The sequence below is a fragment of the Topomyia yanbarensis genome, unplaced genomic scaffold (genome assembly GCF_030247195.1).
Source record: "Topomyia yanbarensis strain Yona2022 unplaced genomic scaffold, ASM3024719v1 HiC_scaffold_77, whole genome shotgun sequence".
Classification (NCBI taxonomy): domain Eukaryota; kingdom Metazoa; phylum Arthropoda; class Insecta; order Diptera; family Culicidae; genus Topomyia; species Topomyia yanbarensis.
The window spans coordinates 13,579-19,024 of NW_026684013.1; the positions used below are offsets into that span (position 1 = coordinate 13,579).

Below are 5,446 nucleotides of genomic sequence, written 5' to 3' on the forward strand. Positions count from 1 at the left end.
TTTGTTGTTTTTCTTTTTCAAATTCCGACACGTCCTACTTACGCTTACATTGAAGGTATTTTCCTGCAAATTTGAAGAAGCGAAACCCGATTGCACCCAGAAGAAGGAATCACAGCGAAGAAACGCCGGACCACGCCTCATCGGCGTGCAACGGCCGTCGCGTCTGATCCTATGACCGGATGCGACAAACATAGCAGCGGCAGCAGAAGCAACTACAGGCAACGCAGAATAACTGGAAATTCATGAGCTCCGTGTGTGCGCTCGTGAAAAGTGAAAAAATAACCTGCAACCTGCACTGCGCTGCTATTGTAACTGCGAACGGCGGTGGAAGACATGAGGCAAAGGAAGATGCAACTGCAATTACTAGATCGCGATTTCTTCTTGTTGTTTCCTCCGTTTTAGCTCCGGTCGACGGTGGTGGTGGTGGCGGCGGTGCAACACATTACTCGGAGTCAAGTTTCCTTTCGTATCGGCGTTGGTTTGTTCTGCGCGTATATGCATTCAAAAGAAGGCAAGTGGTTGACATCGAGAGATGCAACCGTTGCGATGCAAATGCATTTTAATTTTTCGTTTCTGTCGTCGGTGATACTTCCTTCCATCCCCTACCATGGTAGGCAAAGCGGAGACTTTTGTTGTTTTCATCTAACGGCCTAGTTTGCCTGTGAACTTTTCTGGATTTTGTTAGGGTGGTTCTGGGGGTTAACGTTTACCACTGCAAAGTCTCACCTGCTATCTGGATACTAAAAACTTGATATCGGGTGAAGTTTTCTTATCAGATAATCGAACCACCACTCTAATCATCACAACTGGCTCACTCAGTCACCGGGTTTTTTTCCCTCCACCATCAAGTCAAACGGAAGACCAACAAACCAATTTAGGCGAAGAAAAGTACTACATCATCACCAGCATCATCATCATGATGGTCGGCGGAGAAACCGGAGGAGAGGTCTTTTCACCGGCTACGGCAACAGAAAATGAAAACTAAACCAGCCACCTATCCCGTGTGTCATCACCCTTTCCCGTCAGACAGCAACGACGAAGATGACGACGGCGGCGACGACAACAGCCGCGTTAGCCGAACCAAAGTTGGAGCAAACAAGTCTCTTAACACGTTGTTTTTGCGTCTTGGTTTCTTCGTAAACACATCAACTATTTTTTTTCCGCGCGCTAAAACTGAAGAATCGAAACTTTCGATTTTCCCGCACATGTCACCGCCGCCGCCGCCGCCACTAATACCGCAACTGAAAGGAAAAGTGTTTGCCAGTGCGCCGCGCCCGAGCGGGGGAAAAATTGCATTAATGGGTAATCAAGCGTTTTTCCTTTGCGCGCTTCCCTACCCGCCCCGTGAAGCATATGAACATCGGTGAGAGTTCCACGTGTCGTGATTGTACTTAGTCGATGCACATTGCCGTCATTGCTGAACAATTAATCAGATGATAATGAAATGCATCGGAGGCATTTATGGACTTTCCTTGTGGCGTACATGTAGTCTCGAGAAGCTAAGAGTTTTTTTTTTCTTCTTCTGCTCATGGTTGCTGCTGATAAGTGAACAGTCTAACCACTCATTACCATTAGAGACATATTGTTGGGCCTCTGCGCATTGGAGCACGCTGATCCATTGCCTTAGAAAGTGTGAAACTTCTCCGGGTTGTAACAATATGTGGGCACTGGGTTTGAGGTTTGTACAAATAACAAAGGAATATACGGTAGTGACGATAGATCGCGACTTGTCAGCGGCCTCCGTGGCGCAATCGGTTAGCGCGTTCGGCTGTTAACCGAAAGGTTGGTGGTTCGAGTCCACCCGGGGGCGAGATTTTTTTTTGAACAATAAATTATTTGCTAGGTTATTTTTTCTATTGTAATCCAACTATTGTGCTCAATCTGATTAATTGAATTTACTAACAGATTTTTTTCTCGTTTTTCTTTCAGGTAATGCTGTAAATATCATGATGGACTACTACTGATTGTAAGATTTAGAAAGAAATCGATCGAAACATTTTTTGACTGCGTTATATGCTTGGACATACTGGTGAAATAATTACCAGGCTTCAGTGGCGTAGTCAGAAATGTGGCTTGGGATGATTTTTGTGATTCAAATTGAATAATTTATTTGCAAATCTTCGTCTGATTGCCGTCTAAACGTCAAAAAAATTATAATATTTTTTAACTTAATTTAAAATTACATTTGAACTAAATTAGTTATGGAATTTGCGTGTCGACTTCGTCTCATCAGAACCCGACACTGACTTAATTACAGCACTAAGCTATCGACGGATTGACGCTAGCTCCAAAAAACGGAGACAATTTCCCATCGAGTGATACAAAAATCACTTCCCACCCAAAACCATTGGACGCAATCTGTGTCTATACGACAACAATGACTGGGACGTCTACGACGCCGCCATAGACACCGGACACGATGGATATTTGCACGTACTCGCCGGTCGAACTATCGGAATTGATCATCAACGTGGCAGAAGAAAGCATCCCGCGAACTAGCGAGGCTCCACCGTAACATGACGTACACTGGTAGAACCCGAAAGTCGCCCTTGCCATCAAAGTTTGCCGGAAATCACCCCATACTTTACAAAATACACCGCCCAGCCACAACCTTCGGGACCAAAGACCGCACAACTTCCGAACGCTCGGGAACGCCACAAGGAAAACAATCCAAGCGACTAAGAAAACCAGCTGTATGAACTTCGTGGACTAGACCCAATATCAACGACACCATTGCTCCTAGTACAATAACAATTCGCGACCACTCGAGCAACATACTGATGAAGTACCGACAGCTAGTTAACCGATTATACGCACAACACACCCAAATCTTCACCGACGACTCGAAGTCGGAAGAACCACTGACACACCAACGGTCATTTTCGCCAACTCCTTCTCGATCCTGAGAGATGTCGCGACCGGGACCTCCAAGCACCCTTTCGTACAGACGATCGAGGTTCACCAAGACCCACTGGTCACACCATGCTGGGTCCGGGCCACAGAGGCATGGATGACCTACGGTGGCAGTACGACCTGACAGGGTCGATACGGGATACTCCATCCAACGACGTCATTCCTCCTATTCTTAAAGAACGTTCAGAAGTTATGCGGAACCAAAAACCGCATAACTTCTGAACGCTCCCGAATGCCTCAAGCAAAATAATTCAAGCGACTAAAAAACTATGAACTTCGTGGACCACGTGGCATCCACTCGGATTCCCCAACCACGGAACTGTGGATGCGGGTCGACGCGCTCACTGGAGAACGCCGGAAAAATAGCTACTCCCTAGGCCACCACCATCACCAACTCCAAGGAAATCGCGGACAGTAGAGGATGCCACCTCAAATCCTAATTCGCCGTCGAAAACCTACCAGCCGCATCCACTCAATAAATAGACAGATTCGAAGCCTCCCCTACTACCTTTACGTCAGACTCCACAGCCGACTACAACAGATCCTTCAGTGGAGCTGAACACGCTACTATCCCTAAGTACCGTACGAGAATAGTCCGAAGGCCCTGACAGGTTGAGTTACTCGAAACCTCGCACCTCCTCCCACAGGCAAAAGGGGATAGGAAAAAAACTTTTTCACCACGATCCGGGAAGGCGAGCTCTTCCCAGATGAATGGAACGTAGTCCCCATCCACAAAAATATGCTAGAGCACCCCTAGTAGATTCAGGTCAATCAGCCTGCTGTCATGCACTACTAACACCCTGGAGAGGATGGTCAATCGCCGGCTGACCACGTGGCTGGAAGATCAGAAACTGCTCGACCCACGCTAATTCGCTTCCCGGAAGGAACTCGGCACTGGAACCCACCTAGGCTCCCTTGGAGAAATGCTGGACAAAGCAAGGTCCGAAGACCCTCCACGCTGACATCGTCATCCTGGCCGTGGCTAAAACTTAAAACACCGTCTTGCGTGAAGGCGAACTACAATAACTCAAACGATGGGACATACAGGGAACGTCCGAGTCTTCGTCCAAAATTATCAATCAAACCGTTGTTTCTGGGTCTGCATAAGAGGAACACTCTCCGTCGAATTCTGCGAGACTAACAGAGTGCCGCAAGGATCAGTACTACCTATGACCATATTTCTAGTGACGATGCACTCTTTCTTCGCCGCACTCTGAACGACATGGAACTACGAAAGAAACCAGTCGTCCTCGGCATCACCCTCGACCGGAAATTAGCTGTGATGCCATATTTCCAACGGCTAAAAAAACGGCGAAAGCAGAAAGCGGTTGGTCCGCACCATCTGCTCCCACCAGCCTAAAAACAAACGCCAAATAACGCTGAAGGTCGGCCGATTCCTAATGCACAGCAAAGTATTTTACGGGATCTAGCTGACGTTCCGAAACCTAGACGGGCTCTCCAGCATCTTCGGACCCCTATACCATGAAGCTGTGCGCTTAGCCTCCGGTCTACTACCGAGCACCTCCATCAAAGCATCCTGAATCGAGGCTGGAGTACTACTCTCGCTGGGAAGCAGCCAGGATAGCTTCTAGCTTCTGTTTCCTGGAGAAGACGAATTCCACCAAAGTAGCGCAATCGGCTAGAAAGCCGCCGTCAAACCACAAATCGGGTTTCGAGAATAAATCCGCCGCCTGCGAACTCTCCGTCGGTGTAGACTAGGCCCACCGCCGGGCACCAGTTAAGTAGTAGGCGACGTAGCACTTCGCGCCAGTAAACCGGGTGTCAGGCTTCACCGGAATCGCCGGACCGACCTCGACACCCTACCGGATACCTTGTGAGTAGGCTAGATCCACCGCCGGGGATGAGACCTAGCAGATCGCGACGAATAGCTACCAGTGCGTCGCCAGTGAACCGGAAGCTACGCTCCACTCGGAGTCGCTGGATAAACCTCAGCACCTAACTTGGCTTGTGCGTTGAGTAGGCTATCGGGAGAAATCTACCGTTTGGTTTCGTGAAAACGGTAGATTTCTCCCGAATCCGAACGGGAATAGATCCATAAAGCTAGGTCCACTGACATGGACTAGACCGAGTAGTTCGCGAACAATATTTTAGTAAAGTCGCGAGCTGAATGGCTCTTCAGGAAATGGAACGAGAGGGGAACCAAAGGGCCTAAAGGAGTTGCAGTGATAAATGGCACCGGACAGGGAGCCAAAGGGCTGAAGAAGTTGTGGTGCTAAAACCAAAGAAGAATAAGTATCGGGAGAACTACTTTCGCCGGCGAACTCTCCGTCGGCGTAAGCTAGATTCACCGCCGAGGACTACACTGAATAGACCGCGACGAGACACCACCCGTTGCGGGTCGTCGGGGCACCAGCAAACCGGACGCCATGCTCCACCGGAATCGCCGAACTTACCTCGACACCTGGCTGGTTGCTCGGTTTTGGGAGAACCTCTCGCCGGAGCACTCTCCGTGGGAGTAGGCTAGATCCATCGTCGGGGACTAGACCGAGTAATTCGAGAGCTTAACGAGTAG

General features: G+C 48.8%; 1 non-coding gene across 1 annotated transcript; it reads left to right on the plus strand.

Annotated features, from left to right (window-relative positions):
- Window positions 1-1,736: 1,736 nt before the first annotated feature.
- Window positions 1,737-1,810, plus strand: Trnan-guu (transfer RNA asparagine (anticodon GUU)). Its single transcript has one exon. It is a non-coding gene; the product is annotated as a tRNA-Asn (tRNA).
- The last annotated feature ends 3,636 nt before the right edge of the window (window positions 1,811-5,446 follow it).